Below are 25,350 nucleotides of genomic sequence, written 5' to 3'. Positions count from 1 at the left end.
TATCTGAAACCTGCTGGTTAAAAGCAGAGTGACCATACATACAGGACTTCCCAGCTTAGCACTGGCTTAGGCATGTACCAGTTAATATGTATTAATATTGTCTCCTTTCATTCCTGACATGTTCCAGTTTGGATAGTAAATTATATAGACACTTTAATTAAAAGTCTCTTTTATGCCTACTGTCCACCCCTTTTAAACTTACTTTTATTATTTATTTATTTATAATAGTGAAGACTTATGTTTAGAATTAGCCAGCTGGACTCAGTTTTAATGATCCCAGTTTTGCTGGCAACATCTAAAGTGTCATAGTCAGGAGCCAGTTGAACATATGCCTTCTCTCCATCAGGCCTGAGCAGAGTGTTGACTTTAGCCTGTCCATGTCAGAGAACTTCCTCAAAGCCTGTTTAATTTGGTGCTTGTTTGCCTTGACATTCACAATGAACAGAAGTGTGCTGCTGTCTTCAATTTTCTTCCTGGCTGACTCCCTGGTGAGGGGGAGCTTTATGAAGGCTTAGTGGTCAAGCTTGCTTCTCCTAGGGGGCGCTCTTCCAAGGATATTTGGGCTGCCTCCTAAGCTGCAGTGTTTTGAACCTTCAGAAAGTGGGTGACCTTTGGATTTTTTTTTCCTTTCCTTCTTTCTTTTATTTTTTGGTGGCTGTGAATGCCTTTCAACACTGATTTCTTGGCCATCAAAGTCTTTGCTTTGGCTTTGACATTGGGAGGGCCTGGGACTTCTTTGCATTTGGTACCATCTTCATGAAAACAGGTCACTTATTTTTAAATTTATTTTTTAAAAAGCTATCATGGGTCATTTGAAATATTTAAGAAACTGATAAACATCTTAAACCTCTATATAGCCATTATCCAGTTTCAGCAATTATCAACTAACATCCATACATGTTTCTTCTATATCCTTAGCCACTCCCTACCTTCTGTAGTCTTTCGAAGGAAATCTCAGATTCCTTATTATTTTATCCACAATTTTGTGTCTTTTGAGTCAATATTAAATAAGTACCAACTCACCACTAAACACTTAAATTTTAACCCATTATGTTTCAAATTGTTTTTATTTTCCCTAGTACCTTGACTTCTTTGTAGTCTCTTTCTTTCCCCTCTGTCTGCCAAAATCTGTCATCCTGTTCCTGAATCCTAGTGTTGAGAGTCAAATACTTTTTACTGGTGAGGGAGATATCCATTATTTGTGTCTAAAAACAGTGTATCATTAAATTTGTTATTAAATATAAAAGATAATATTTTAAATTTTGTTTTTTCTAGTCCATTAATTGCATCCATCTTTTCAAATGTTGATTTGTCCATTAGTTTGCCCCTTGAATAATTTTTGGTGGATTTACGTCATTGCCTTGCCCTGCCAGATTGCAGTTCTCTGAAGACGTCTGTTGTCTATTGTGGATTAATCCTAGGGTCTGATTTCAAGTTTCATTTGATGTTTTGGTGGGAAATGTGTGACTGTGTCCTTTGAAAAACTCTGTGAGTTGCTAATGATCAGAGAGAAGAGGCATGACTGTTAAACTTTGATAAAGTTATTAAGGACTCAAGATACTTTATATGTTAGAATTTTCTTCATAGTTTAAATTTGTTAGATTAATACATATGAATGCATAGGATATTACACACACACACACACACACACACACACACACACACACACACAGAATTTGGGGGCTTCCCAGGTGGCACTGGTGATAAAAAACCCACTTGCCCACACAGGAGATGTAAGAGATGCGGGTTCAATACCTGGGTCAGGAGGATCCCCTGGAGTAGGGAATGGCAACCCACTCCAGTATTCTTGCCTGGAGAATCCCATGGACAGAGGAGCCAGGTGGGCTACAGTCCATAGGGTCGCCAAGAGTTGGACATGACTGAAGCAACTTAGTAGGAAGGCATATACAATTTGATTATAGAAATAATTGATCCCTCAAATAAGTTAGTTTCATTAATTTGTATTCTATCTGGGAAACTTGAATAGAATAAAAAGTATTACATTTTTATGCTTTTCTGTATTAAATTTTTTTTTCATTTCTATGATTTTTTTTCAATAACTTACATTCAGATTTTCTTTTTGAGTGTTACATTGTTTTGTTCTTTTCTTTGTATGTTGGTAACCCCTGTCTGCATTCTTTCCCATTATTTAATCTTCACATAGATCCAACTTCAGCATTTTCAAAGTGCATATATTATGCATGGTTTAAAAATGAGAGCTGTGCTGTGCTTAGTTGCTCAGTTGTGTCTGACTCTTTGTGCTCGTGGACTGTAGCCCGCCAAGCTCCTCTGTCCATGGGATTCTCCAGGGAAGAATACTGGAGTGTATTGCCATGCCCTCCTCCAGGGGATCTTCCTGACCCAGGGATTGAAACCAGGTCTTCCACATTGCAGGCAGATTTTTTACTGTCTGAGTCACTCAGACTTTATTTATTTCAAACTCAACCAAATGATTAAATGTGTCTTTATTTTTAATTTTTTGGCTGCACCATATAGCACGGGGATCTTAGTTTCTAACCAGGGATCAAACCTGTGCCGCTGAAGTGGAAGCATGACATCCTAACCACTGGATCACCAGAAAATTCCATAAATGTATTTGTAAGAAATGTACCTTTCATTTGTGTGCTCAGTTGCTCAGTCATGTCCGACTCTTTGTGATCCCATGGACTATAGCCCACCAGGCTCCTCTGTTCCTGGAATTTTCCAGGCAGGAATACTGGAGTGGGTAGCCATTCCCTTCTGCAGAAAGCTGACCCAGGATTGAACCCATGTCTCTTGTGTCTCCTGGATTGGCAGGTGGATTCTTTACTACTGAGCCATCTGGGAAGCCCATATACCTTTCATACTACATTGAAAGTGCCTGAAGACCAGAATCTCAATCTTTTATATGTGTATCAGTAAATCAACATAAAGTTTGAATATGGTAGACTCTGTTAACTTAAAATCTAGATAGGAAAAACCATGTTTTATTTTGTTTCATATACTAGCTGATCATAATATAAATAAAGACGTATGTAAGTGTTATGGTCTTATGCACGATAAGTATTTAGAATATTAGCAAAATTAATGGAATTTTAATAAAGCATAAAAAAGGTTTAGCCAGAGCTCCATGATTCAATAAATCAAACTTTTTTCATTAATCTATTTTCCTTCCAAATTGCTATTTATTTATAAGGGCAAATAGCTTTTTTTAAAAGAAATATTTTTTAAAGTTGAAGATAATTGATTTACAGTGTTACATTAGTTTTTAGTATATAGCAAAGTGATATATATATATATTTTTTCAGATTCTTTTCCATTAGAGTTTATTACAAGATATTGAATAGAGTTCCTGCGCCATACAGTAGGACCTTGTTGTTTATCCTTTTTATACAAAGTAGTTTGTATCTGCTAATCCCAAACTCTTAATTTACTCTTCCCCCTCCTTTCCCTTTTGATAACTACAAGTTTATCTTCTATGTAGGTGAGTCTGTTTTGTAAATAAGTTCATTTGTATCATTTTTTAGATTCCACATATAAGTGATGTCATATGATATTTCCCTTTCTCTGTCTGACTTACGTCACTTAGTATGACAATCCCTAGGTCCATCCATGTTGCTGCAAATGGCTCATTTTATTCTTTTTGATAACTGAGTACTGGTCCTATATATATATATGCCACAATTTTATTCCCTCATCTATAGATGGATACTTCAGTTGCTTCCATGTCTTGGCTGTTGTAAATAGTGCTGCTGTGAACATTGGAGTACACTTGTCTTTTTGAATTTGAGTTTTCTCCAGATATATGTGAGGACAAATTATTTTTACACAGCTATAATTATTGGCATGGATGCTGCTGCTACTGCTAAGTTGCTTCGGTCGTGTCCGATTCTGTGCGACCCCATAGATGGCAGCCCTCCAGGCTCCTCTGTCCCTGGGATTCTCCAGGCAAGAATATTGGAGTGGGTTGCCATTTCCTTCTCCAGTGCGTGCATGCGTGCTAAGTTGCTTCAGTTGTGTCCGACTCTGTGCAACCCAATGGACAGCAGCCCTCCAGGCTCCTCTGTCCATAGGATTCTCCAGGCAAGAATATTGGAGTGGGTTGCCATATACTTTGTTTTAAAAATCAACTTTATTAAGGTATAGGTCACATATAATAAAATGTACCTATTTTTGGTGTATATTTTGGAAAAGTTTCAAAAAGTTTTGACAAATTTGTATACCTAGGTAGCCATATCTACAATCAGCATATAAAAAACATTTCATCACTCCATCCCAATCAATCTCCTTATGGTCCTGGATCCAGGCAAACCCTGACATACTTTGTGTCACTGGAGATTAGCTTTGCTTTTTTTAGAGTTTCATACTATTGCAAACATATGGCATATATTCTTTTATATATGGCTTCATTTACTCAGCATAATGTTGTTGCTTGTATCAGTAATTCCTTTTAAGTGCTGTTCAGTATTCAATTGTATGAATATACAACAACTTATTTCTACATATACTTGTTGATGGCCATTTGGGTTGTTTCCAGTTTGGGAATATGAATAAAGCTGCTATGAACATTAAGGTACACATCTTTGTCAGATATATGATTTTGTTTTCTTTAAATAAATAAAGAGTGGAATTGTTGGTTGGTATGGTAAATATAGGTCTTATTTTGTATAACTTACAAAATATACCATTTTAGTTTCTCATCAGAAATAGAATACCATTCCTGGTGAGAAACGGAGATGCTTTGCATCCTCATGTGGCACGTGCATGCATGCTAAGTTGCTCCAGTCACGTCTGACTCTTTGTGACCCCATGTTCTGTGGCCCCCCCAGGTTCCTCTGTTCACGAGATCCTCTGGACAAGAATATTGCCGTGGGTTGCCATGCCCTTCTCCAGGGGAATTTCCCGATCCAGGGATTGAAACCTCCTCTCTTACCTCTACCTGTATTGGCGAGTGGCTTCTTTACCACTAGTGCCACTGGGGAAGTCCCAATGTGACACATAGTTGTTTTTATTTTCTCATTTAATGTAATTTTGCAATGCTTTTTGGTCTTCATAGTTAATCTTTATATTTTGATTATATCTACATATATTTAATTGAAAAAAATTGTTAAAAGATAAAAATGCTATTCATTTTCTAGTTAATGATACAAATATCCACTGTCTTACTGTACCTACAAATTTTCTGGCCAAGACTGGCCCTGGGTAAGATTTGGAAAGAAGCAAAGGTTTTGCTTTTTCTTCTCTTGGAGTCCATCTCTGCTTCCTGCACCTCTTCATTCCAAGGTGAGTTTTCACTACAAGTCACACCTCTCCCTCTGGTTTTCATCACACTGGGACAAAAGCTTTTATACTTTAGACTCCTGAGTTTGTATTTAATGTGCTAATACCTTTAGTGGTAGAGATTTTCAGTCAAGTATGTGGTGGTTTAGTCGCTAAGTCATATCCTATTCTTGTGACCCAGTTGTCTGTAGCCCATTAGGCTCCTCTGTCCATGGGATTTTTCAGGCAAGGATACTGGAGTGGGTTGCCATTTCCTTCTCCAGGGGATCTTCAGACCCAGGAATTGAACCTGGGTCTCCTGCCTTGCACGAGGATTCTTTACCGGCTGAGCTATGAATATAAATGCTCCTTAATCATGTATTGTTTGAAGACTTACCTCTTCTTCTATAAAGTTAGTTCTGACAGTACATTTGGTCATTTCTAGATTTTTTTCTGACTGTTGCAGGTATCTAAGTCTTATCCTGCAAAGACTGCAGGAGGAATCATGAGTGTGTGCATGTGTATAAACCAACTTGTGTTTTATTGCCCTGGAAAAATGTATCCTTCTTCAATATCTTCATAATATTCTTCTGTAGGATGAGTTGGGGAGGAATTTTACACTTTTCAAACTTTTATCAATTCTCTAGTCCTTACATATCCTGTTCTTTGCCTAGCTGGGTGGATAAAGTGTAAGCTTGAAGAGCTACGCTGCCAGAATGACCTTTCATTCTCCCAGGTGGCTTGAATCAGATACTGCAGTCCTCAAATACTCAGTCACAATTCTTAGTCACAGACTAGGTCACAGCCAAGCAATCAGCCTCAGGGGATGGTCATGTTCAAGTTCAGCTCATTAGTACCAACGAGGGCTAATGTCTTGTTTTTGTTCTCATAATTCTGTTAGGAAAGTGCAGGACTCAGACTGCTTTGAAAAATTTAATCCTGTGTCTCCAAGTTTTTGACTGTGGAACAGCAGCTGGAGAGGGATGGGCTTTGGAGTCAAGATGACCCACCCATGTGTATATACTCCTTCTCTCCCCTCTTTTCTTCCTTTCTTGTTTATTTTCTCATTTGTACATTTATTATTGAAAAAGAGGATAAAAGAGCATGATACAATTTCAAACAAATTTAAGAGTATGTGATGGAAAGTAAGCAGTCTCTCTGTCTCAAAGTCTCCAAACTCCTTTCCTGAAGGCAGTCACAGTTGGCATTTTCTAATGTGTCCCTCCATAAAATTTCTGTTTATAATCAAGCACATATTTGTGTTTAGCCCTTTAATTTAGATTCTGTTAGAAAGCTCAGATGTATCTGGCTTATTTTCACTTGAAATTTGTCTTGAATATTGTTTGAAAACAGCACCTATAGATCGGCCTCATCTTTCTAGAGACCATGTTTGGCTATCTAGTGTTCTATTATTTTGTATATACATTGATTATTGGTTCAATTACCTGTCCCCTATAGAGGGAACTTATTTCCAATTAAAAAATTCTTTTTGGTTATTAAGGATAATAGCCAAATACAGCAGTCAGTATTCATAGAGATTTTTGGGGATAATTATTGGAGACATCCCTGAAGTAGATAGCTATGTCTAACATTTAAGTTTTAATAGTAATTGCCAAATTGTCCTTCAATGAAGTTGCATCAACATATCTTTCCACTAAAACCTTTGAAAAGGCTTGATTTCAGACTGTTCACTATCAAACTTTTCCAACTTTGCCTACAAGTTCATTTTTCTTCAATACATCAGAAGCACTCTCTCTTCTTTTCTCCATTCTCCTGCCACCTTTAATTTTTTTATTTTTAATCATGGAATAAGATGTTGATGGTTATAACTTATTAGAATTAAGCATCAATTCCAGATGTTGACTATGCAGTCACTCCTCATAAGGAGGAAAGGGGTGTTTCTCTGGGCCTACATTCAATTTCCATGCTTCAGTCCCTCTTTGCTTTAACTCTGCCCACATGCTGGTATGTGGCAGTGTTAATTGGGACATTCTGCTTTTTGAATCTCAGGTAGAATGTACATCCAACTCATTTACCACAAAAATTTTAAAAAAATGATGGAAGTGAATGCAGTCATTAGAGTTGTTGTGAATAATTTGAGTTAAACGTAAATGCAGAAAAAAAATAGGAAAAACTACTATTAAGTACATTTTGCCCTTCTCAGGGGAATACAGTACAGATTTACAATGTTAATTATTTCCACCATCTATCTGTTTAAAAGCTGTGAGATTGAAATATGAATATGTCAGGTAAATAAATACTAATTTACTTAAAAAAATCTGTACTTTATTAAAATATCTTTATGCATATTTTAAAGTTAAGTCTCTGCTATGTAGATGTAGAGGTAAAATTCCCATTTATTGTCCACTGAATGTGAGGGAAATTGGATTTGTCAGAAGCTGATTGATATCTTGAAGTGTTTTGTTTTCAGTGACTGGCACTGCCGAGTTACAACCATCTATCATCTAACAGGTAATTAGTCAGATTTCTCATCATGAGCCTTCAATCCTGCTGTTTTATTATTGAAATACCACAAACCAGTAGGCAATCTGAATGCAGATAAAGTTCTCTGTCATGGTCTTAAGGACAAAGATAACATTTTGTGATTCAGCAGTAGTGAGTTTGAATAAAAGTCACCGAAATGTAAGTTTGGGTCTTACAAGAAAATAAGCATAATAAAAACTTTAATTTGGTACCTGGCTTGTCCTCCAAAGTGACAACTGAGAAATTAGCTATTTATAAAGCCACCTAATGTTCTAATATTAACTTATTTCATTATAGCATTTTATAAGGAGAACATTGATAGCATGAAAAGTGGAATTAGATAAAATAAACAAAGGAGGTTCTGGATAGCTTTCATCTATTTTCTAAAATATTTTGAGATGGTAAATAAAAATAATCTGTAATTAATAGTAGCTAATCATATGAATAGTCAAAGCTATGGTTTTTCCAGTAGTCATGTATGGATGTGAGAATTGGACTATAAAGAAAGCTGAGCACCGAAGAATTGATGCTTTTGAACGGTAGTATTGGAGAAGACTCTTGAGAGTCCCTTGGACAGCAAGGAGATCCAACCAGTCTATCCTAAAGGAGATCAGTCCTGAGTGTTCATTGGAAGGACTGATGTTGAAGCTGAAACTCCAATACTTTGGCCACCTAATGTGAAGAGGTGACTCATTTGAAAAGACCCTGATGCTGGGAAAGATTGAAGTTGGGAGGAGAAAGGGACAACAGAGGGAGAGATGGTTGGATGGTATCACCGACTCAACGGACATGAGTTTGGGTACGCTCTGGGAGTTGGTGATGGAGAGGGAAGCCTGGTGTGCTGCAGTCCATGGGGTTGCAAAGAATTGGACAGGACTGAGCGACTGAACTGAACTGAATCATATGAAAATTTTACTTCTTTTCAAATATTAAAAACAACTGGAAATCCTAAAGATGAATTACTTGATCACACTTATATGTGTTTTGTGCTAAAATGGCTTGCTCCTAAACATTGGTGCTGATACTTTTGAGGTTTGTAAATTTCAGGCAATTGATTCACATTATTGGTATCCTAACAAGACTGGTAACTTCATAACACTGAATATTATTTTCTTGACTTCATTCAAAAATTTTTATTATCTTTCAGAAAAATGTATGTCAGAATACTTCAGCTTTCAAAAAGTCACTGACACCATAGTTATTGCTTCTTAATGAGATATACATATGTCTCTTCTTTCAAACATTTTATGTGGGAATGAATATATTGACATGCTTTCTTAAACCCTGGTTAAATGATAACTTCCTTTACTCCACAAAGTAATGTATATGCAGCACATACACATTAAAATTCACTAGATGAGCAATATTTTAATTGAATTACATAGTTATGGTTTCTGGTAAATAATAGATTTTACCAGAGAAAATTTTTACATAATTGATTTTGATTTTAAAATGCAAATTAAACTGTAGTTCTGTGTGCAGATTAAACACATACTTTACAAACAGTATATAATGTGGGCATTAAACAATTCTCATGCAATATGTAGAATGTAATAGCACATATTATCAAGATGTTTAGACTTGTTTAAAATATGGCACTATAATTTTTCTTGTATTATCTTTACTAAAATTATTGCAATATACACATATCTTTATATTTCCTTAAATAGCATAACCTTTGGTTCTACATGAATATTTCTTTTTTTTTTTTTAATTTATTTTTTTTTATTAAATTTTAAAATCTTTAATTCTTACATGTGTTCCCAAACATGAAACCCCCTCCCACCTCCCTCCCCATAACATCTCTGTGGGTGATCCCCATGCACCAGCCCCAAGCATGCTGTATCCTGCGTCAGACATGGACTGGCGATTCAATTCTTACATGATAGTATACATGATAGAATGCCATTCTCCCAAATCATCCCACCCTTTCCCTCTCTCTCTGAGTCCAAAAGTCCGTTATACACAGCTGTGTCTTTTTTCCTGTCTTGCATACAGGGTCATCATTGCCATCTTTCTAAATTCCATATATATGTGTTAGTATACTGTATTGGTGTTTTTCTTTCTGGCTTACTTCACTCTGTATAATCGGCTCCAGTTTCATCCATCTCATCAGAACTGATTCAAATGTATTCTTTTTAATGGCTGAGTAATACTCCATTGTGTATATGTACCTCAGCTTTCTTATCCATTCATCTGCTGATGGACAGCTAGGTTGCTTCCATGTCCTGGCTATTATAAACAGTGCTGCGATGAACATTGGGGTACATGTGTCTCTTTCAATTCTGGTTTCCTCGGTGTGTATACCCAGCAGTGGGATTGCTGGGTCATAAGGTAGTTCTATTTGCAATTTTTTAAGGAATCTCCACACTGTTCTCCATAGTGGCTGTACTAGTTTGCATTCCCACCAACAGTGTAGGAGGGTTCCCTTTTCTCCACACCCTCTCCAGCATTTATTGCTTGCAGATTTTTGGATCGCAGCCATTCTGACTGGTGTGAAGTGGTACCTCATTGTGGTTTTGATTTGCATTTCTCTGATAATGAGTGATGTTGAGCATCTTTTCATGTGTTTGTTAGCCATCCGTATGTCTGCTTTGGAGAAATGTCTATTTAGTTCTTTGGCCCATTTTTTGATTGGGTCGTTTATTTTTCTGGAATTGAGCTGCATAAGTTGCTTGTATATTTTTGAGATTAGTTGTTTGTCAGTTGCTTCATTTGCTATTATTTTCTCCCATTCAGAAGGCTGTCTTTTCACCTTGCGTATATTTTCCTTTGTTGTGCAGAAGCTTTTAATTTTAATTAGATCCCATTTGTTTATTTTTGCTTTTATTTCCAGAATTCTGGGAGGTGGATCATAGAGGATCCTGCTGTGATTTATGTCTGAGAGCGTTTTGCCTATATTCTCCTCTAGGAGTTTTATAGTTTCTGGTCTTACATTTAGATCTTTAATCCATTTTGAGTTTATTTTTGTGTGTGGTGTTAGAAAGTGATCTAGTTTCATTCTTTTACAAGTGGTTGACCAGTTTTCCCAGCACCACTTGTTAAAGAGATTGTCTTTACTCCATTGTATATTCTTGCCTCCTTTGTCAAAGATAAGGTGTCCATATGTGTGTGGATTTATCTCTGGGCTTTCTATTTTGTTCCATTGATCTATATGTCTGTCTTTGTGCCAGTACCATACTGTTTTGATGACTGTGGCTTTGTAGTAGAGCCTGAAGTCAGGCAAGTTGATTCCTCCAGTTCCATTCTTCTTTCTCAAGATTGCTTTGGCTATTCGAGGTTTTTTGTATTTCCATACAAATCTTGAAATTATTTGTTCTAGTTCTGTGAAAAATATGGCTGGTAGCTTGATAGGGATTGCGTTGAATTTGTAAATTGCTTTGGGTAGTATACTCATTTTCACTATATTGATTCTTCCAATCCATGAACATGGTATATTTCTCCATCTATTAGTGTCCTCTTTGACACTAAATTATTGCAATATACACATATCTTTATATTTCCTTAAATAGCATAACCTTTGGTTCTACATGAATATTTCATAAAAATCTTTTTATATGAAAACAAATACCAGTGTATCATAAACCATGATTTATTTTAGTATCTTCAATTCAGTCTCTCAGTCCTGTCTGACTGTATGTGACCCCATGAATTGAAGCACGCCAGGCCTCCCTGTCCATCACCATCTCCCAGAGTTCATCCAAACTCATGTCCATCAAGTCGATGATGCCATCCAGCCATCTTATCCTGTCATTCCCTTCTCCTCCTGCCCCCAATCCCTCCCAGCATCAGAGTCTTTTCCAATGAGTCAACTCTTTGCACGAGGTGGCCAAAATATTGGAGTTTCAGCTTTAGTATCAGTCCTTCCAGTGAACACCCAGGACTCCTTTAGAATGGACTGGTTGGGTCTCCTTGCAGTCCAAGGGACTCTCAAGAGTCTTCTCCAACACCACAGTTCAAAAGCCTCAATTCTTTGGAACTCAGCTTTCTTCACAGTCCAACTCTCACATCCATACATGACCACTGGAAAAACCATAGCCTTGACTAGACAGACCTTTGTTGGCAAAGCAATGTCTCAGCTTTTGAATATGCTGTCTAGGTTGGTCATAACTTTCCTTCCAAGGAGCAAGTGTCTTTTATTTTCATGGCTGCAGTCACCATCTGCAGTGATTTTGGAGCCCCCCAAAATAAAAGTCTGACACTCTTTCCACTGTTTCCCCATCTATTTCCCATGAAGTGATGGGACCAGATGCTATGATCTTCGTTTTCTGAATGTTGAGCTTTCAGCCAACTTTTTCACTCTCCTCTTTCACTTTCATCAAGAGGCTTTTTAGTTTCTCTTCACTTTCTGCCATACGGGTGATGTCATCTGCATATCTGAGGTTATTGATATTTCTCCTGTCAATCTCCAGAATTTGGAATAATGTTCAAAAATTAAGAAGTATAAGGGAGATACTAGCATCTGATAATACCAATAAGCTAACAGATATAGAGTTTATACTGTGTATCAAGCATTGCTCTAAAGGATTTACATTTAAACCTTACAAAATCCTAAGATGGAGGTAATATTTATTATCCCCACCTTTCAAATAGGAACACTGAAGCAGAAAGGAGATTTAAATAGCTTGTTTGAGGTCACACAGGTGATAAATTGGCCGAGTTGTGGTTTGACCCTAGGCTCTCTATTTTTAACCACAGACAGATGAAAATAAGTTGCAGAATAATGAGATTGGCATGGTATAAAGGCCTCAGACACAGTTACTTGTTTCTTCATATGAAATACATGAAAATAATTGCAAGGAAAGATCTGGATGTATACATGTCACATAGGAATAAAAGGTTAGGGGTAGCTCAAGGAGACTTTAAATTCATTAGTAGTAATAGTTATCTCCTTTCGGAAATGTGGAACCACTTGGGTTTATGCCTCTCAGTTTCTTGGTACCAAAATAGTGTTTATTCCTGCTTTCTTTATCAGTCTTGAACCTAAGTAGATTCTTACTTGAAAAGGCTTCTTGGACATAGTTAGAAAAATAATACTTAAGGATATTGATGTAGATCAGACACTTAGGTCAATATGTCCCATACTTGTAATACAATTTTAGTAAAGGAAAATTTCATTAAAACAGTTTGTTATGGATGGGCTTTATCCCATATAAGGTAATGTGGCATCTCTTGCTACCTACTCACAAATTTGGAGTAGTAATACCTGCCTAAGATATAAAGAATTTTCACAAATTGAGTTTTGGATTTTACTCCAATATGCTCTATTATGCTAGTATTTTAAGTATCTTGTGGAGGGAAATACTAATTCAATCAAAAACTTGCCCATGCAAATATCCTTGATTATTAATTCATTGAATCATAAATAAAATATGTTAAATTAATTTTGACTTTGCATTCAGTTTCATCTTAAGGCCACATTCTGCCCTTTTGCAAACCAGCTGATGTCCCTGAAAAAGGTTTGCAGCTGTTTCCATAGGCAGTGCTGTAATGACTCACCTGCTAGATCTGTGCTGTACTCCTTGTGAAAAGCCCCATGGCAGGATATTGATTTCTTTAAAGGCTATTAACATCCTCAATGATGGGAGTGTAAAGGATAAAGCAGAGGAAGACGGGAAGAAGAAACCCTAGAAATGCTCAGATAAGTCTTCAGAATGGCAGTGCACCGAGAAGTTAATCTGCCAGTTATCTGACCTCTGCATCTTTACAGACTGCAAACCTGATCTGAAAAAAATGTTTTGTGCAAAGTTTCTATGAAATTTGACGTCTTCTGCTTCAGACTAGGACTACTAGACACTGTTTCTCACTACTGTTTTCCTTCTAGTGAGATTTTTGTAGTAAAATGTCCCAGTAATGTCCTCATATTTGGAAAAGGATGTGGTTAGAGCTTGTTTCAGCACATGGACATGATACTGTATGGTTATCATTCCTCATTTCTAAATCGATTAATTAGATAAATATTTATTTAACATGGGTGTACAGCACTATCTTGATGCTGGGTATGCAAAGGTGAGTAAGTCCAGATTTTACCACGAAGGCAATCTGGGCTGTGAGGAGAGAAATATAACACTGTTGTTCTTTGGTTGCTAAGTCATGTTTGACTCTTTGTGACCCCATGGACTGTAGCCCTCCAGGCTCCTCTGTCCATGGGATTTTTCAGGCAAGAATACTGGAGTGGATTGCCATTTCCTTCTCCAGGGGATCTTCCTGATTCACCCAGGGATTGAACTCACATTTCCTGCATTGAAGGTGGATTCTTCACCAGTGAGCCACCTGGGAAGCCTGAGACATAACATATACAACCACATATTAAAATGTGAGAAACACTATCCTAGCATATGAACAAAAAGAAAGAAAATCTCTAAAGGTAGAGATGACAAATTCTCCTTTGAGTGGGGAGCACAGTCAGAAGTTTTCAAAAAGGAAATAACATTTGAGCTAAAATTTGAGTCAATGAAGATTTGAAGTATGGGGAAGATCAGAGCAGTGTATGAAGTCTACAGACATAGCCATCTGTGTAGGGAAGATGCCTGTGATTAGTGTGTTGAGGAGGGATGAAGTGGTTCAGAATTTGAAGCGTGTAGCAATTGTGATGTTATAGTTAAGAAACCACATAGAGCTGGATTTGGGCAGTGTAGGGGAAGGAAGGCATGAATTGAAGACTTTAGAAGTGAATTTCATGGGACATGGTGAAGAATTAATGGTGGTGGTTGAAGAAGGACAGAAGATGAAGAAGAAAGAATCAAGAGTTAGTCTCAAGAACCTAGTATAGATTACCAGCAGATATATTCAAAGGAGAGATTATAGGTTCAGTTTTGTGCATGTAGAGTTTGGGTTTTCAGCAGATTATTCAAATGGAAATGTCATGCAGGAGGTTCAGAAGATGGCTCTGGAGCTCAGGAAGGAGCAGCCAGTTCTGGAATTGTTTATATTAGGACTCATCAGTGTACAGGTGATGTTCCCCAGAAAGTAGCTCTTTTTGAGTCCTTATCTAAGCCTCATTTCCTCAGGCTTCATTCAGTAAATATCTTCTCGTAAGTAGAAAAGGAATAATAATAGTACCTGTACTATGAGTTTTTGATGAGAAGAGTGATGGCAGAGTGTATAAAGCATCATGCCTGAAACCTAGTAAGTGCTTAGTCCATGTTGGTGATTATTGTGGTTGTTGGTTTTATTTGCTTAGCAGCAGGGACAGTAGAAGGCTGGGGGTGGTGAGTATAATGCAGTCCTACAAGATGTGTAGAGAGGACGGGCATGAGAGACATGGGAACATACATAAGGGGGATAGTTTTTTTTGAGATGGAGAAAATGATAGATCCATAGGTTAATGTAGACAAGGGGAGATATTAAACATACAAAAGAGAGATGGAGAAAATCTTGGAGCTAGAATCAGGCAGTTTAGTGGACATGTTCCTAGACACTCACCTGGGGTCTAGTATTTATGGTTGGGAGCTTAAAGGTTTAGAAACAGTTTCAGTGGGAAATGAGTTTCCCAGGTGGCGCTCGTGGTAAAGAACCTGCCTGCTAATGCAGGAGATGTAAGAGACATGGGTTCCATCCCTGTGTTGGGAAGATCCCCTGGAGATGGAAATGGCAACTCACTCCAGTATTCTTGTTTGAAAATCCCATGGACAGAGGAGCCTGGCAGGCTACAGTCCATGGGGTCACAAAGAGCTAGGCATGACTTCACAGCTAAACAAGAACAAAATTTCTAGTTTGAAGGAATACCTCCAACAGCTCAAAAGAAACCTAAGTGGTAATTTCTGAGGTTTCTCAGGTGGTACTAGTGGTAGAGGACGCGCCTGCCAATCCTGGGAACCTAAGAGAATTGGGCTTGAATCCTGGGTCAGGAAGGTCCCCTGGAGGTGGAAATGGCAACTCACTCCAGTATTCTTGCCTGGAGAATCCCATGGGCAGAGGAACCTGGTGGGCTACAGTCCATAGGATCACAAAGAGTTGGAAAAGACTGAAGTCACATAGCACATTAGTGGGAAATGAGAATAAAGGCTGTCTTCTTTTGTAGATTAGTCTTTAAGGTCTTACTGATTTCACAGAACCTAGGTTTTCTTCTCCATTAATTAATATCTTGGTTCCTCTAAATTCACTGCAGGTGGTGACTGCAGCCATGAAATTAAAAGATGCTTGTTCCTTGGAGGGAAAGTTATGACCAACCTAGACAGCATATTAAAAAGCAGAGACGTTACTTTGCCAACAAAGGTCCATCTAGTCAAGGCTATGGTTTTTCCAGTAGTCATATATGGATGTGAGAGTTGGTCTATAAAGAAAGCTTAGCACTGAAGAACTGATGCTTTTGAATTGTGGTGTTGGAGAAGACTCTTGAGAGTCCCTTGGACTGCAAGGAGATCCAACCAGTCCATTCTAAAGGAGATCAGTCCTGAGTGTTCATTGGAAGGACTGATGTTGAAGCTGAAACTCCAATACTTTGGCCACCTAATGTGTACAGATGACTCATTTGAAAAGACCCCGATGTTGGGAAAGATTGAGGGCAGGAGGAGAAGGGGACAACAGAGGATGTGATGGTTGGATGGTATCACCGACTCAATGGACATGGGTTTGGGTAAACTCCAGGAGTTAGTGATGGACAGGAAAGCCTGGGGTCACAAAGAGTCTGGCACAACTGAGCAACTGAACTGAAGTGAACTAAAAAATTGTGTCAGGACAACAGGTGAAAACTGGATCACAGTCAGTAAACCCAGTTTTTCATATTTGTGTCTTATTTGTGTCTATTGTCCATTTTGCTTGGATTACCCGCTCTGTCATTAATCCCATTCTCTTCCTGGTGAAATTCTACCCATCCTTCAAAACCCAATTCAGCTGCCAAGGGCCAGAAGTAATGAATTCTCTTTGGTTTCCCCAGCTGGCTCAATTAACCATGTCCTCCTGTATGCTTTTATAGCACAGATTTTATGTACTTCTGCTTTAGCCCTTATATCATGTTGTTTTATAACTTGTTTGTTTGTATATCTGCCCTTTTCATTATACTGTGAACTCCACAAATCCAGAGTATTGGTGTGTATACTTGACACCTGCTGCTACAGTGCCAAGCCCATAGAAGTCATTCAATCGTAAACTCACATATTCCTTGGAATTATCATGTATGTCAGTTTCCTTATTAGATTATAAACACATAGAGTCTTTGATTGCTTCCAGTTTATCTTTCTATCTGCTTTAATACTAGCACATTTTCTTGTAAGTTGTAGGTCCTGAGCTGTGTTTGTTGAATGGAAGACTGAAAATTCAGACACTGAAAAATACGCTTAAGCTTCAGGTTATTAGTATATAATGCTAAAAACCTGTCCTTGAAGGACTATAGAATCTTATAGAATTCTCTCTTGTTAAATGATTTCCAACCTAAATTTTCAGCCTTGGGTTAATTTTCCAAAGAGATTATTTTGTGAGTAATGGTGACTGAAATCTCATAATATGTTTAATGCTCGGATAAGCAAATCCTTTCAACATCAGTTGAATTTAAATGTGCAATTTTTTTTAATTTATTTCACTCTCTGAATATGAAGTAGGGCAACCTTTTTCCTAGGAGAGATCCAGATTTCTGAGCTGGGGTTTATTGGTTATAGTGAGCGATCATGGAGAACTTTGTATGAAACCGTCGAGGAATTATGATATTCATATACAAGGAACAGATGATGTTTGTGAACAACAGACATTATTAGTTGCTTTCCACAAACTGTTTTCCAGAGAGAAGCCAGAAAAGCCCTGGCCTTCTGATGGGAGGGACAAAGAGCTTGGGGATGTGCCTGAACATTTGAGAGCTTCCAAATGTTCTCTGATGGTCTTTTCAGGGTTAGCCTTTTAGCTAGTCTGTTCTCTACTAGTTGTATTATTAAGAGAAAATGAAAAAAACCTGAGGCAGGGTTTTTATTTTGAAGTAGTTACTGCCGGAATCTTCAAACTATTTAAACTAGTTGTTAAGTGACACTATTATTTGAAGTAATTGAGGCTGTCAAAGGTTGCAGCTGTCCCTTCCATAAGCAGTTACTACGCTGAGGTGTCAGAGACCAAGGGAATGGAGATTTTTATTATTGGTTTTATTTTTAGCTTGTGTCAGTCAGTCATGCTGACTGAGGGCTGACACTAAAGCCAGCCTATAATGAGATGTCATGATTTGATACTTTTATGCATTCACCTTGGGGCAGTCATTATACCAAGTGAACAGCTCACAGCATCTCTTCCTGTGGCTCCTACTGCCATCTCTGGCTCCTGCTGACCCTGCAGTCATTTTTCGCCCTCTCCTGCCAGCATCGTCTCTAGCCAGGGTTTTCCTACCTCACTTTTCCCTGCTATTGCTGATGGCTCCTGGCTCCTGGTGACTCTAATGTCTGAAGCAAAAGGCTGTTCTTTCATTGAAGTGTCGTTTCCCAGAGTGTAGCAGAGAGCTGTGCACAGACTACTGTGAAAAGGCACACCTGCCTTCTGCTCCCACCTCCACTGGCAGAAAACAGAGCTGCAGCCCACTCTAGCTGGTCAGAGGGGCACTCAATGAACTGCTGTGTCCAGCTGTACGGCAATCTTTTAAGCATCATGATACTTTTAAGATTTTTTTCCAACGGCTATTATTTTTCTGTATGAGTTCTAATCGAAATGATTTCTAGTTTCTTATTTTGTGCTTCGAAGGTTGGCAATAGAATATTTCTTATGAAAATCATTACAGTAAGAAAATAAATGTGATGGTGCCAAAGGATGTTTCCTTGTCCATCAGCAGTAGAATGAATAAATAGTTTTTGGTGGTTACAAATAATGTTGCTGTGGAAATTATTACCCCTGTCTTTTAGTGAATACATATGTATACATTTTTGTTGGCCATGTACCTTGAAGTAGAATTGTTGGGTCATAGATAAATGCATATTATTTAAACGGATACTTAGTTTTTCATTTAACTTCCTACCATATATATTTTATTGATTACTTATTACATGATCTTTAAAACTAGTTTTTAATAGTTACACAATATTTCAGTAAGTGGTTATAATGCAGTTTACTTAATCTTTTCCTTTCTGGTTCAGTAATTCGCTGGCTTATAATTTCCAAATTCCTTAAAAAAGAGTTTATAAAATCTTTGTTAATTTTGGGTATAAATATATTTACTTTACTTGTGAAATGTCTAAATGACATCCTAGAGATGGTAGTCGCAGTATACATATGCACTTGTTTACCATCTGATTTAAACCAGGTGCTATATTTATGAGGATAAAATAAATGTCTTAAACACTCAGAAACATCACTTTGTGGCTGGGTCAGAATCAATTTCTCTTTCCCTCTTACTGTTTCTATCATCTCCTTTAAAGCACAACTCATGGAATACATCACACTGCATTGTACCTAGATATTTTGCACCTAGCAAAACATTTGGAGATTTTTTTCCCTATCAGTACATGCAGATTTGCCTCTTTTTAAGGGGCTCATGCCATTTTAATTAGTTGACTTATCAATTAGCATATTACTCCATTAAATAAATATGCAACAGCTAAGGTTGAGAAATCAGTAATAAACAACCAAGACATAATCTATAGATTTTGGTAGGCTTTTTCACTGTGGAAGAGGTTTTTTAGGCTGTAAACTGTGACTTAAATATTTAGTTAACCCTCACAAAATGGCAAAAAATAACTCTCTAATTTATTCTATTTTTCAGTGACTGGCACCTTCACTGTTTATTTCTTTCAACAAATAGGGGAACTAAAATTCTGGTCTATTATTCAATTAAACCAAAGAAACACAGCAAGTGGTATCCAAGCTGGGATTACAGTTCAGGGGCTCTCCTGGTTTCATGGACTGCTTATTAAGTCATGTTTCAATTAGTGCATCATTTCATATTCCCTGGTGTCTCATGCAAATGCAAAATGTTTAAGTTAAGGAGATTATGTTTTTAAGAACTCCAAATTGCATTTGAGCATAAATTCCAGGAAGCAGACTCACCTTCAGAATAAAAAAGGATTTTACAAGAAGAGGATCAGGCAGTTAGGTATCTAAGGTCAGAATGACTGCATTTTGTCCCCTTTTCTGAGAGTATTTGGAAATGGGTCTCAGGCGAAGATGCAGAGCTCATTGTATGAAAAATTCAACCATGGACTTGGAGTATGCTCAGATTTAGAAGCAATATATTTTCTCTTTTTCCATCATTCTCTTTCGTGCTGGTTAGATGAATCTTTATGCAGCCACAGATCTAAGTCAATGCAGTGTGCATAGCAGAGACCTCGTAAATACTTTATCAAATTGACTTTTGGTTTGGCTTATTTCTGCTTACAAGTTCCTATTTTTAAGGTTTTATCTGCTCAACATCCATTGGTGTATTTGCTGAAAACATTATAAAAAGCATAATATCTCAAGATAAGTAAGGTGCTTAATATTTAAATCAATAGAAATATGTTAAATGCTTCATGACTGACATGACAGTGCATGGAGAAATATTAGTATGACCTTACTAGAATTTGCTGAGCTACTGTTTAAACAAGTGAAAACAGAGACAGGTGGTGGGAAAGATTTTTCACTGCATCTACAAGCATATATGTACATTGATATAGGCTTGTAAATCTGAAATGTGCACAGTGCACTAATGTTCAGTTTTATAATTTCTTTTAAAAAAATTATACTCTGCTGCTAAGGGCAGAAGCATGCTAAAATCAGTTTTTTATGCTTTCCTAGTCACAGGATGCAAACCACCATACACACATACCCAATATTTACCATATATTAGAGAATAAGCCAATAGCTTTCATATACAGGATGAAACAATACACACACACTCATAATCTTTTTCTTTTTAAAAACAATGACAACAACCAACTAGTGTTATTTCAACTTGTCAACCACTCGAATGCTTTGTTTATTAAAAACAAATCCCTTTTTCATCAAACGAATGATGTATTTTTGCTACTATGAGTAATATAGCAATCTGTTTTACTTTTGTTATAGAAGAAAAAGACTTTGAGACAACTCTGCAAATAGGCTACTTAAAAAAAACTCATCATATTAATAATATCATAGAATTTTCTTGGTAAAATTTATCATTGCAACAGTGAATTTTAGCATATATTAAAAGAACATCTTGAATAAGACTGAGACTCACTTCTGCCAAACAAATATTTCCTGATCAGAATTAATCACCTTATACTTTTTTCTAATTAATCAAGAGAAATAACACCAAACAAGATACATACATCATACTTACTCTTTTAGCTCTGATACTCTGTGCTGAATAAAATTTAGATAAAGAGGATATCACTTTCATTAAGGGCACAGAGAGTCACTGAGTGTAATAATAATGTGAATTTTAATATTTCAAAATTTTGAAAGAAAGAGGTAAGTTACTGTTTTTGTACCCAAACATGCTTTTCATTAACAAACTATTTACAACATGATATTATCTTTTCCTCACACTGGTGCAGTTACAATAAACATTTGTTTTAGTTACCAAGAACAGAACCCAGTGAGCTAGTTTCATCAGAACAAGATTTATTACAAGTGTAAAATGGCTTGCTGAATCTAGGGAAGGACTCAAGAAACAGACTTTAGATTGAGCTTCCAGGAACACCTATAAGAGCCATATTCCTGAATTGGGCTGCTAAGGGAGTTGCTGACATTGCCATGACCTTATTTAATTGGGAAGCTGCAGTGGAACCACCCAGCTCCATGCTGCCTCTGATCCAATTTCCACTGACAAAATGGAGGTCTCATATTAATTCTCCCCCATTTACTTCAGACCCAGATTCTAGTCTTGCATGAATACATCTGATGAGAGAATGCAGTATCTGGAAAACTAATGGCAAGGGAGCCTGAGAAGTTCATTTTTTAACTTTTTAGCACACAAAGGCACATTAGAAGGAGATTGGGAAAGATCCAACAAAGCAGTTTACATGATGTGCCATAGAAAAGAACAGTTAACATAGAACAGTAACACAAAGGAATGTGTAAGTTAAATAGCTATTAAAAGCTTAAATAATGGCAGGTGTAGTTCTTTAGTTTTACAATTTCATATTTAGGATGTTGATTCGTATTCACAATTTTCTTTGTTCTTGTATAGAAGTTCAGGTTTCCAATCCTCTTTTTTTAAAAAAAATTTTATTGGCATATAGTTGCTTTAAAATGTTGTATTAGTTTCTAATAACACAAATCAGTTATACGTATACATATGTCCCCTCTGTTTTTGGATTTCCTTCCCAGTTAGGTCACCACAGAGCACTGACCCAGTCCTCTTTTTGATATTCAAAGTTTCCCAGAGCTGGTTTTTCCATAACCACTCAGCATACTCACCCTCATGACTCATTAACACCGACCTTTCCTTTCATTTCCCAACACCTGCTATGTATAGCTGTACTACCACACTCATCTGGTAACATCCACTTTGGAATGTTCTCTTTCTTTCTGTTTCTGGATGCATTTAATTCTTGTCCAGATCTCAAAGGTCAATACAAGTGTTATTTCCTCAGTGCAGAACTTGTCAATATCCATTTCACAACATAGTCTTTGGTTTTCTAAAGCATAAAATGATTAGGAAATGATACATTTTTTGTTTTATAAATGAATTAATCAAAGCATAATTGACTTAACCTGCACATATTTAAAATGTACATTTTGGTGTTTTAATATATATGGTTATACTTTCGAAACCAAGATTTACTCCTGCCCCCCTTTTTCAATTTTTTCTTACTTTGGTAAAATACACATAATATAAAACTTACTGCCATAACCTTCTTGTGTGTACAATTCAATCTTATTAGATACATTCATATTGTTGAGTAACAGTATTTTCTTAACTGTCCTTGTAATAGCAATAGCTCTATGTATATCACAAGTTAGCCTGCTTTCTGTGTTGGTATGATAGACTTCTTGGTCATCAGCAATAGAAATTGGCCCTGGCTTTCTGGATGAAAATCAGGGATTCATAGAATCACAGAAAGGCTGAAGACCAGGCTGGAAAGTGAACAAAAACAAGTATTAGGCAACTTGAAATGAAAGTCTCTCAGTCATATCTGACTGTTTGTGAGCCCAGCTACAGCCTGCCAGGCTCCTCTGTCCATGGAATTCTCCAGGCAAGAATACTGGAGTGGGTAGCCATTCTCTTCTCCAGGGGATTGTCCCAACCCAGGGATCAAACCCAGGTCTTTTACATTGCAGGTAGAGTTTTTACTGTTTGAGTGAAAGTTGCTTAGCCATGCCTGACTCTTTGTGACCCCATGGACTACACAGTCCATGGAATTCTCCAGGCCAGAATACTGGAGTGGGTAGCCTTTCCCTTCTCCAGGTGATCTTCCCAACCCAGGGATTGAACCCAGGTCTCCCTCATGGCAGGCGGATTCTTTACCAGCTGAACCACAAAGGGAAGCCCTCTTTACCATCTGAAATGAAGTGAAGTGAAGTTGCTCAGTCGTGTCCGACTCTTTGTGACCCTGTGGACTGTAGCCTACCAGGCTCCTCCATCCATGGGATTTTCCAAGCAAGAGTACTGGAGTGGGTTTCCATTTCCTTCTTCAGGGGATCTTCCCGACCCAGGGATTGAACCTGTGTCTCCTGCATTGTAGGAAGACACTTTACCATTTGAGCCACCAGCAAATACTAAAGAAGAAGAATAGTCCTACCCATGCTCTCCTTATGCTGCAAGGAAATTTGAACTCCAGTAATCTCTATATCGGAGAAGGCAATGGCAACCGACTCCAGTACTCTTGCCTGGAAAATCCCATGGATGGAGGAGCCTGGTAGGCTGTAGTCCATGGGGTCACGAAGAGTTGGACATGACTGAGCGACTTCACTTTCACTTTTCACTTTCATGCATTGGAGAAGGAAATGGCAACCCACTCTAGTGTTCTTGCCTGGAGAATCTCAGGGACGGGGGAGCCTGGTGGGCTGCTGTCTATGGGGTCTCGCAGAGTCGAACACGACTGAAGCGACTTAGCAGCAGCAGTCTCTATATGGTTAAGTCGCTTGTTCAGAACTTGAAGTTCCTTGTATGAAGCTGTATTTCTGATTGAGGAATCTAAGTCAAGCACATGATTACTGGCAGGACAGGGGCAGGGACAGGTCTGTTCTGCTTCCTTGGACTTCCATGGTGGGAGGGGTCACTACCTTAAAGACTACACACAATAGGGGTACACCAGATGGGGGCGTTATCAACTGTTCATGCATCTCTTAACTCTCTTTGATGATTATAATTAAGGCCTTGGGTATTTCTCATTTCCAATCATTGGAAAATTTCTAAACACATTGTAGTTGTCTGTATACATTTTTTGAATCAATTTAAACAGCAAGATATTATTCTTGAGTTTCTTAGAGGTTATGTTCAATTAATGCTCACTAGTTCATTTAGAATAAATAAATAGAGAGGGGCAGAATTGCTAAGATTGCTGAATGTCTACTCCTTTGTCCAGTGCCACTTATGAGTATATTTAGTTGATGCTCAGGTTTGGTTCATGGTTTGAACAGGACCAACCATCAAGGACATTTTGAATCAAATACATCCATGGATGTTTTGGACAGAAACAAAATATCCTACAAATATAAGGACCTTTCGGCTTAGATCAAAAGTCTTATGGACATTTTGGACAAAAGATGGAGAAGCTCTATACAGTCAGCAAGAATAAGACCAGGAGCTGAGTGTGGCTCAGATATTTCCAAATTCAGACTTAAACTGAAGAAAGTAGTAAAAACCATTAGACCATTCAGGTATAACCTAAATCAAATCCCTTATGACTGTACAGTGGAAGTGAGAAATAGATTTAAGGGACTAGATATGATAGATATGAACTATCTATCCTGATGAACTATGGACGGAGGTTCGTGACATTTTACAGGAGACAGGGATCAAGACCATCCCCATGGAAAAGAAATGCAAAAAGCAAAATGGCTGTCTGGGGAGGCCTTACAAATAGCTGTGAAAAGAAGAGAAGTGAAAAGCAAAGGAGAAAAGGAAAGATATAAGCATCTGAATGCAGAGTTCCAAAGAATAGCAAGGAGAGATAAGAAAGCCTTCCTCAGTGATCAATGCAAAGAAATAGAGGAAAACAACAAATGAGAAAGACTAGAGATCTCTTCAAGAAAATTGGAGACACCAAGGAAACATTTCTTGCAAAGATGGGTTCGATAAAGGACATAAATGGTATGGACCTAACAGAAGCAGAAGATATTAAGTAGAGGTGGCAACAATACACAAAAGAACTGTACAAAAAAGATCTTAATGACCAAGGTAATCACGATGGTATGATCACTGACCTAGAGCCAGACATCCTAGAATGTGAAGTCAAGTGGGCCTTAGAAAGCATCACTATGAACAAAGCTAGTGGAGGTGATGAAATTCCAGTTGAGCTATTTCAAATCCTGGAAAATGATGCTGTGAAAGTGCTGCACTCAATATGCCAGCAAATTTGGAAAACTCAGCAGTGGCCACAGGACTGGAAAAGGTCAGTTTTCATTCCAATCCCAAAGAAAGGCAATGCCAAAGAATGCTCAAATTACCGCACAATTGCACTCATTTCACACGCTAGTAAAGTAATGCTCAAAATTCTCCAAGCCAGGCTTCAGCAATACATGAACCGTGAGCTCCCAGATGTTCAAGCTGGTTTCAGAAAAGGCAGAGGAGCCAGAGATCAAATTGCCAGCATC

At 37.6% G+C, this 25,350-nt stretch overlaps 1 pseudogene; it reads right to left on the bottom strand.

Annotated features, from left to right (window-relative positions):
* Positions 1-215: 215 nt before the first annotated feature.
* LOC138076819 (large ribosomal subunit protein uL23-like) lies at positions 216-758 on the bottom strand (annotated as a pseudogene).
* Positions 759-25,350: the final 24,592 nt, after the last annotated feature.

The sequence above is a fragment of the Capricornis sumatraensis genome, chromosome 1 (genome assembly GCF_032405125.1).
Source record: "Capricornis sumatraensis isolate serow.1 chromosome 1, serow.2, whole genome shotgun sequence".
Taxonomy (NCBI): Eukaryota; Metazoa; Chordata; class Mammalia; order Artiodactyla; family Bovidae; genus Capricornis; species Capricornis sumatraensis.
This window is presented reverse-complemented; position numbering and strand designations above follow the sequence as displayed.